The sequence below is a fragment of the Nylanderia fulva genome, unplaced genomic scaffold (assembly GCF_048542155.1).
Source record: "Nylanderia fulva isolate GAGA-0341 unplaced genomic scaffold, ASM4854215v1 Scaffold2, whole genome shotgun sequence".
In the NCBI taxonomy this organism is placed as follows: domain Eukaryota; kingdom Metazoa; phylum Arthropoda; class Insecta; order Hymenoptera; family Formicidae; genus Nylanderia; species Nylanderia fulva.
Genome location: NW_028190263.1, coordinates 1,032,115 through 1,042,589, shown reverse-complemented (window position 1 = coordinate 1,042,589; position 10,475 = coordinate 1,032,115).

Sequence of the window (10,475 nt, the reverse complement as noted above, 5' to 3'; positions counted from 1 at the left end):
TGATAAAATCTGTACACAAAATTAAAAATATGTTTGAAAGAAAAGGGTACACACACCGTATACCAAAATAATAATCTGTTATTTGCGTTCTCGAAACGACGATCGCGTGACTAACTTTTTTCGGTTCTTCAACTGCCGAGCCCTATCTTCGCGCATTGCATAACCGTGTTCTCAAACAAAATGATAATTTGACGCAATATGTGACGCGCGGCGATCGCCGAGAGATCTTTTTTAAATCGTTCTGCCAGGTGTTGGATTTTTTTTTTACCACTCGTACATTACCGGTGACAGTAGACGGCACTCAACGTTACGTTTGCGAAATATATGTGTGGCCAACACGACCGCGTTATCTTTTTTTTTCTTCTTTACATGCAACGCTCGCTCGACGCTCACCATTACTCACGAGGCGACAAAGAGAAAGAGATAACGGTGGCAAGAGGTGAAAGGGGGTCTTTCCGCCGCACAGGACCTAATTGTGGTCGGTGTCACGACAAATATCGCTACTCTCGCCCCAACTCGTCGTGCGTCACGATGGCGTCGCGTTAGCTTACCGATACTTCCTATGCTAATTGCGTCCAATTAGCATAGCGATGACATAACGCCGCAGAGCTCACCGTGAATTTCGGGGTTCGTCCGTTTCCTCGTAAATTCGTCGATAGTTCCCTCACCCCTTTCCCCGGGAGAAGCTGTGATACGCACGACGACTCGACGCACACGTTCGCACGACATTGTTATATCCTCCTTGTTCCGGCGTGTGCGCGTCCGAATGTAAATCGCGCGCTCGCGACCAGAACCATTCGGACACGGGATTAACATAAAAGGAACAGTCAATATCGTAAACAATCTTTGTTACAATGGACCGAGCAGTGTCGGCGATAAATTCGTCGATATATATAAGACCAGGAAGGGATGAGAAAGGGAGAGAAGGAGAGATCAAAGAGGAACAACCGCAACAAAGACGCTGATTGGCCGTGTGATGAAAAGAAAAATTATATCAAGAGAGAAAAAGAGAGATAGACTGAAAGCGAGAGAGAGATGCGAATTTTCGTCAATATCATAAACTACGGGGGTTGCAACTTCCCTCTGGGTGACAGTGACACGACGGGTTTGGTCGGCTCGTAAATTCGTCGATATGCAAAGCAGCCTCTCTCTCTCTTCCATCGCTTCCGCTCCTCCGCCTCTTCCTTGGTTCGCCTCTTTTTTCCTCTCTTTTTTGGGCCGCGTTCGATAGCGAATAAATTCGCGGGCGAGCGCGCTAACCCTAATTTTTGGGAGGGTTGATTCCTTTTCCCCGGGTCAAAGATCATGCGACTGTGATCGTGGATCGTCCGTACAGTTTCTCTAACGTTTTCTCTCGCAGGTAGAAACACATACCGTATTGCAGCGGCACGATCGTTCATTTGCATGGGAATGGTGAGAATGGCACACAAAGGCACCTATAGAAAGAAATCTTGTCCCGAAAATATGGAGCATCTTTTGTGCGTCTTTTCGTTAGACACATTGCGTCTCTCAATTTATCGCCCATAGCATCGGTTCTTTCAACAACGATACAACAATGTACAAATACATTTTTTTCGGTAATGTTTTCTTTTTTTTAACGTTCAAGTTATTGAAACATCCATTTTCATCTTTCATTTTTCTATGTTTGCATAAAATCTTTATTTGATATAAAACACGGCAAAAAACTGTTGATTGAATTCTAAACTGAATACTCTGATAGAGTAAGAGAGAAAGAGAGAGAGAGAGGGAGAGTGAAACTAAAACTACTGTTTGAAAAAAAAATACTAGAAGTTGACATACAATATATTGCATTGCACATTGACTAAACAAGCGAAATTATGCGTTTTATTTATACCGTAGCGTTATCCCATCAATAACGCGCCAAATGTATGCTGCATTGATAACGAGCTAAGTTAGTCTCAACGAGAGATAGTTCTATCGAGTTAAATAAACTCGACTACTTAAAGAGAAATCCTGAAATACGTACAAATATACTTTGACGATCCCGTTTTATATCATGCGGTCTGCAATGCCCGTATTTATCATGCACTTCAATATTGTTGTAAAGCGAGATTACGCGTGCATTAACTCGAGAGGATAAATAAATAACGCGAAAACGCGAGAATGGAAGGTTTGCGCGCGCATAGAAAGCTTGTCTCGCCGTTCTAAAAAAACAATTCCGTCTCACTTATCGTCAGATAATAAAACTATCTTATCGTATAACCATCTCCGCATTTCAAGGCAATGGTATGCGCAACCGCCACACGTTCATTAATTTAACCGCAGAAATTGCGAATAACAAGAATGCTCTTACACACGTTGAATAATTTTTAAAAGATGGTTTCTGCGCGCAATTTATTTATGAGCATATGTATAAAATAATGTAATGTACATATGTAAGATATAGAAATCGTGAGAAAATTAAAAAATTATAAAGGATGTAGGAAATGTAAATAAGTAGTGTTCTACAATTAAATTTTGCATTAACAAAGTTAAATGTGAATAAAGAAAAAAATAAGATTTTCGAAAGTTAAACAGAAAATTGCAAAGAATCACGTACAGATAACATTTCTAAGAAAAAATGTGTGCTTATATTGATGAGCAACGTAATATTGAGCAAAAACAGTTTTAATAGATCCGGAGCAAAAGCTAATCAAACAAAATTTGAAGTAAACATGTGGTTCGCAGGCAACTACGAAGAAAATTGTGGTAACGGGTGTCCAAATTAAATTTACTTATGATAGAAATGTTCAAAGTTAAATATTGAAAAATATGTATCTGTTTAACATATAATTTTCTCTAATTGTGACTGATTCAAAATATTCTATCAATTGTTAACTTTACAGAACGAATTTTATTGGTACTATGTATAACTGTTTAATTTCACATTTATTTAAAATAAAAATTAAGAATTTAACAAGGCTCTGTAATATAAATATAAATATAAATTGAGAGTGTCAAACAGGCAATAAGAGCCAAATCGGGGATGACAGTGCGTTATCCCAACGAAACTAAATTTTTTCGTTGGGATAACGCACTGTCATCCGCGATTTGGCTCTTATTGCCTGTTTGACACTCTCAATTTATATTTATATTTAAAATAAAAAATTGACAATTTCATGTAAAATGAATATCGAATGTGATCGCAGTTAGCAGTTTATGTTTCTTTAGAATACGGAGCAAAGGTCGGTATTTTTTAGTACCTACGCACACGAAGATTAACTTTAAGTATCCCTCTCGTTAACGATTCGCGAGAAGCCCGCTCTATAAAACACACGCTCTCTTCTTTCAGATATGCCCTAAAAGCGCCTCGAGGATAGCGCATTTGTATTTCGCCCTTTACGCCGTGATTATGGCCGAATTAAAGTTTAAACTGACATATCGTTTAGGATAATGCGGGATAAAGTCGCACTGAACGATCACCCGGTAGCCCGGTAGACGTTGAACGGAAAACAAGAAGGAATAAGGAGATGGGGGGACGCAAAGACCTCGCGATATTACGCCAACTTTACGATCCAGAACTTAGTTTGCATATCAATGGGATACACATTCGCCTTCCAGAATCCGGAAAGCATTTTTCGAAAAAGCAACGCGACGACCGTGGCGTCGCCGCCGCGGAAATTGGGACGCTCTCGCGTCTCTCGCGGGAGTCCAACTTTCGCGTATGTGTACTTTATTGATAAGACGCTTATCGCGTCTCACTCTGCGCCCAGGCGAATCGACGGAATAAAGTTTCGTACGAGTAGTGCGCGAGAAGGTGGCCACCGTTTTCTCCGTCTTGGCAGATTTTATCGCGCACGTAGTGCTCCGAAATGACATACTTGAAATTTCCGTCGGGGAAAGAAATCGATATCGCGCGTGGGATAAGAAATATATGTATTTAAAAATATATAACGGCGTGTGTGAAATTGGCGTCTCATTTTGTGGAAATCATAATTATAATTCTCACTCATAAATAAATATTCTGACTTTATAAACTCGAAAATATACATTTTCCAGGCGTAATAATAAGTTAAAAAATTTTTTCATTGTTTTAATTATTAGAACTTTTTGGAAAAATAATTGTACATGTTAAAAACTATACGAGAACTGTTTTAGAAAAAATAGAACTCTCAAAAATCGATTGCTATGTCACCTTTAAACTTGAAAATATATATTTTTCGCGGGCATAATTAGTTTAAAATTTTTTTCGTTTGTCACCTCGATGTCTATATAATAGATATCCGGTTATCTTTATTTCAACTTAATCAATATTTTTTTGCTTTTAAAAGACAGAACTTTTAAAACTCATGCAAAATTATAAATCTTTCAATTCTAATAATTACTGATAAGGAAAATGTCATAGGACAAAGGGAGACGCTACGTCAAGTTTGCTAAGGCATTTTCGTTAATGATAATGATTTGCTTTAATGATAAGAACTATTTGTCTAAACTATCAGAAACTCTAGAACTATTGTAAATAAAGTTCGAACGCTTAATTATTTATTCATTTCCACAAAATAAGATGCCACTTCATATACACTACATAACGATATACTAAATTAACTAATTAGATATGACATATGACATATATTAACGAATATAACTAGAGAAAAATTAATCGTTTAAAACAGCTGTAATATCATGGCTTATTTTTTGCTGTAAATCCAATACTTTAAAATACTATTTTATATATATATATATAATAATTTAAATCGTTTCATAGTAATAAAATATTTTTTATCATTTACATCTTGTTAAAAGGTTTTTCTGTCATCACGGAGTAATACTCGTAAATATAAGATACTTTACAAAATATTCTTTAAAGGAAAAACATGTCACAGGGAAAAGTGGAGACACGACATAAATCTAAGTTTAGAAAAATATGGCAGGTTCGATAATGAAGAGTTTGCCTTTCTTGCTCGCACCATCAGAATAAACTTTACCGCAAGAGAGCAACATCGAGTGGCACTCTCATATACATCCCCCTTTTTGCGTCGATAGAATATTTTATTTAATGAAGATCTAATATAAATATCGAAGATTAATCGAGGCGTAATGCGCTCGTTCTCGGATGATAAACTACCCGGTTGGACCGATAACAGCGGAGTCACTGTCCATCAATATTACGCGCATATTCCCTCTCGAAGTCGAACTCACTTTATCCCGACGAGAAAAGTGAGTTACCCACTTTTTCTCATCTTCGGGCATCCCGTTCCCCACCCGACGAAGAAAATCCCTTCCAAATATAATTATGTCGAGTGACCTCGTTACCGTGCCGCTTCCCATCCTTCAAAAGTCGTTATAAACCCTCATAAATTATAACTAAGTTCCACACCGTCGGAGATCTCTGTCAGATCGTGCTGCTGTTGTACATTTTCCGATGCGGTTGAAAATTTCGTATTTGAAATTATGATAATGAGATTCGAGATGACTCACGTCGCACTCCGTGCTTTTACGTAAATATGAAACGTTTATTACACATGAAAAATAATTTTTTAATATAAAACTTTTTAATTACTGAAACTGCACAAATTTCTTTGACGATTTAACATTAAATTAAATTTCTATTACAAAAAATTAAATTAATTTTTAAAAATTTAATTCTCTTTATTTTATATTTATACACGTTTAAATACCGAAATATTATTTTAATATCTCTCTTTATAATTAAATCTCCTATACAATTTCGCGATTTCAAGTTTTGCAACCATAAATTATTTGACATCCTATAAATAACGCCATTGAACTTATCGTAAAAAGATAGACATAAAATGCCCACGCTCTTGGAAAATCTTTCATTTAACGTGAAATTTTCTTTCCTCCCAGTTAAGCCCGTCCGTCATGCATCAACGGAAAAGCGACGAATATGGAGCGGTCGAAAGCATCAAGGAGGAGAGGATGGAGGAGAATAAAGCTCCATGGTTCATAAACAATTCCATATGGTTCCGAGCGTTCGCCGAGCGGCACTTACGACCACCGCGATCGCGCTTCTTCCCAGTTTCCTCGATATCGTCTCTACTTTACTTTCACCATTTCCGGGCCTCGCCTCGCAGCGTTTATGCCTCCGTACCTACCATCGGGTTATGCCTTCGGGATTGTTATATACGCCCGCCAACGATTACGCCACCCTTGGCTCGGCTCGGACTCGAAAAGCGAGGGGTAAAGACGTATACACAAAGAAAAAGAGCGAAAGAGAGAGAGAGAGAGAGAAAAATAGAGAGCTCCATAACCGTAACGCGGCCCAGAAGGTCGAGCTTCAGTTTGGACGAGCACAAATCTCCCGTAATGACAGATAGATGCCGGAGCGACCCTTCGTCCAACCATCATACCAGCTACCGCGAGAAAATGTCAAGGGGTTGGAGAAGCGTTGCGAAAGAATTCCATCCCGTACAACGAAGTCCTCGTGTAGATAGATAGGCGCATCGAAAGCTTTTCATCATTGTCAACGACGAGGCTTTATGATAATCGGAGTGTACCGATGGCTTTTTCTCTCGAGGATCCGTATTTTTTAATTAATGTTATTTTAGTTTTTTAATTAGACATACGAGAAGCGTATAAAATATATATTTGTTCGGCGAATTAATTTTCTATAGCATTGAAATTTAATTATATTTAAAACTGCAAAAAGCATTTTCCGTAATTTTATGTTATAAATTGCTTTGAACATATTGCAGTTTAACAACTATCTCTATATATATAAAATATCAATCTGTACGTTGATAGAATAATAAAATAACAACAGACAAATGTGTCGACCGCGAAAAAAAAATTGCACTGATTGATGCAAACAACATCCCGTTACAGCTAATAGCGCGAGTCACTATACGTGGGATATTGACACGAATTCCTGGCTTTTTATAAATCGTTAAAAACGCGAAGGGCTTGAAATAATAAAATAACCAAAGTGTCGCGAAACTCACACGTATGTTGTGCTACGTGCCATCAAGTACAAATCGCATCGGGGCACAGAGGTGATTTTACAGCTGAGTTTTTTTTCCCTCCGGGCAGATTGACCATTTGACCATTAATTCCAATCACACAGGCCGGTGACTTTTAATTACCAATGAAATTTCCAGAGTATTGCCTGATGAGGAAAAAATTACCGCTCCACGTTGGCGCGGACCCTCCCTTCGGGGGATCAATTCTTTTTTCTCTCTCTTTCTCTCTTTCTTGTCCATTACTCTGCTTTTTTCGAACGTTTTCGTTCCCGGGGGTGATCGAGAACTAAATAGCCCGTTGTCGTCGTCGTGTAGACGAGATATCGCGCTCTTGCCGATCCGGAACCGTGCAGGATGCCGGGCATTCGGCCCGGAAATAAGGAAAAGCGAAAAAACATGTTTGATCGCCAAGCCAAAGTGTTGTTAGAGCCTTGTGTCGGATGAGCAATTGAATAAAGTGGAGGCGTCAATATGTGACGACACTCGGATACGACGAGGGCGAGAAAGACGAGTCGGCGACAGTCCCTTCGTGTCACCCTATAGATAATCGATAGGATTGATTGTCGATACTTAGTTTTTATTCCTTGCAAAAGCTTTTTAAGTTATAAAAAAATTCGTATCACTGATTATTAATAATGCTTACGATGTTAAATGCTTGTACAAAAACCTTATCAACTTTATCGTATAAACAAAATAAATTTTTCTATTATATGATAAAAAATATGATTATTTATAATCTATCATGTAATTTTATTTTTGTAAATTATTTCAGTTTTATATTTTAATTATTATAGTATATTTATTATAAAGCGAAGGCCAGTTTAGATCAAAAGTCATGTTACAAAGCAATATCAGTTTCCGGTATTATTTCTGAAAATACGATAGCACATTATATAAAAAAAAGAAGAAAAAAAAAGAGGAAGATGAAGAATATTTATATTTCCTACAATATCAAAGAGCACGATAACCGTTAAACTGAAGGTTCATTAAAATTACGTCGGACTTAATCGGAATGCAGCAAAACCCGTCCTCGTCATCGTTCTGCTAAGAATATGCTAAGCAGAAGGTAACATATGGTAATAGTTGCGCGATCTGTTTTATAGTCAGCACATCTAACCAACACGTGCCATTTGTTTCTTCCGTAAATGTCTAGAGAAGTATCGTTTATTTCACGCGTGCGCGCACACGAATTATCTTTAGCGAATAATCTAGCGAATGCTTGAATACACTTCATGCTCAAATTAAATATAAAGAGAGTGCAATAAACAATCGAATGCTTTTGATTAATATTTCTTTAATTAAATTTTTGTATAATTATATACTGCACAAGTGCTAATATACCTATGTATATATATGTGTATTTTTTGTTTAATTGTATATCCTAAACAAGAGCTAATTTATATGCCATTAAGATTCTGCCTTGCTACTGTAAAAAATAAATCTTCGAAAATCGTCGTGATAAAATTCGATCTCCGCGCTGTTGTCGCCGTATTGGAATATGCCGAAGGAAGCGGTCGAGCCCTCGACGTTATTTCAATAAAGCAAATGGAATAGACTACACGGAGGTGGTATATTTCCCCATAGAATGGAAAAGAGCAGAAGGGAGGGAAAGAGAAAGAGAAAGAAGAGAGAAAGGGGCAGAGACTGCGGCGCGAGCTATGATGGAGCCGTCAGTACATCGTGATCCACGCATCATCAACATTGACGACCTCCGTCCGCTTTTTGGTCCCGACGGAGCCCCTCTTCTCAGAGCCATTGCGCCAGTTTACGAGCCTGCAGGGAGATCTATTGCCTTTCTCTCTCTCTTCATCTCTCCTTCTCTCTCAGTTTTCCGCTTTCCGTGCATCGTTGTTGATAGCTGCCGATCGCGGCGACATTCATCGACAAAACGCGTTTTCGGTAACCCGTGACGTCATCGTCTAATTCACCCTTCAAGCCTTGTTACGCCGTGGTAACGTACCGTTTTACGATTTCGTCGCGCACCGCCTACAAACTGGCAATTGTTAATTAGCATTCTCGCGGAAGAGAGAAATAAGGGCGCTCGCGTTCTATTCCCCGGGGATGAAAAGCGCGCTTTCTCCGAAAATTAACGCGCCACAGCTGATACGATTTACTTCCGTACATCCGCTTTACTCGACCTGCATTCATCAACGCACATGCATTCATGTCACGCATGTACTGACGTCTGTTATGTTCCATCTGTATGCCTTTTATTTGTTTACGTTTATTGTTATTACATTTACTGTATTTGAGTTATATGTGTGCGTGTGTGAACTAATATTATATGTATGAATGTATTAAGATATTGTTAATTATAATAGTAGAAATACAAAATCCAAATTAGACATTAAGAAAATTAATATGCGACAAAAAATTTTGTCAGATATTTAATTATGAAAATAATTAACACAGAAATTACAATTTCAATATTTCGATACTAACAATAATTAAGTGTACAAAATTTAGAATTAAATAAAAATTTTATTAGCGTATATGTAGATAAGATTTTATATGTTAAATTCATTTTTAATTCAACTCATAATAAAATTCAAGAGAAAATTATATCAATAATTTTGTAATGTAATATTATAATAATGTAATATAGAAAACATTTTTAAAAAGTATAACCTATTTAAATATATAAAATAAATATCATAAAATAACATATATATTTAAGACGGGACATAAAATTATAAATAAATTTCTACTTTCAATCTTTTGTCACAAATTATAGATCTAAAATGGATTTTGGTATAACTATAAAATTGTAACAAGTTAAAGCAACGAGCAACATGTTAGGTTCTACTCAAGATTAATTGTCGACATATTAAAAATACGTAATAAATATGTGCAAATTAATGCAAATATTACATAAAAGTTCGATTGAGTTTGAGATACACGTTGACATCATTAAAGCATAGATACACCATGCGGGTCGTTCGTAAATTAATAATTCATCGACAATTAGCCCTTCGCAGGTGGTCAGAATAAAATGCAAGACAGCATATGTTTGTCCTGATGAATCATAGAGAAATTAGCATAACTAACCCGCCACGAGATCATTAGCATATTCGTGTTATAAGCTACATTGGGATCTCGCATGTTTACCGCTCGTCCTATAATCTTAACAACGCTTCAAACTTATCACACGATTAAATGTCTTTTCTTATCATCTCTCTTCTTTCTAGCGTACCAAATTTTCAAATATATGTATATATTTTAAATATATATTTTTTATCTACGTTATAAAAAGATGATTTCATATTAATTTATCCAATGTGTTTGCAATATGAGAAGATATGTTAAAAAAGAAAAAAAGAGAATGTAAAGCAAATTAAATTTATTACTATTCAGCCTGAAAAAGAATATCTCAAAATGTATGAATAAAAATTAAATTCAATCAATATATTTACGTACATAAAAAAAAGAACACACGTTAACGAATTGAATTTTTCCGTTAAATTTAAATAATATTTTACAGACTTGAATAAAATTAAAAAAATGTTACGTTATTTTTTAAATATGACCATTACTGATTCTATTCTTTCTTTTTTT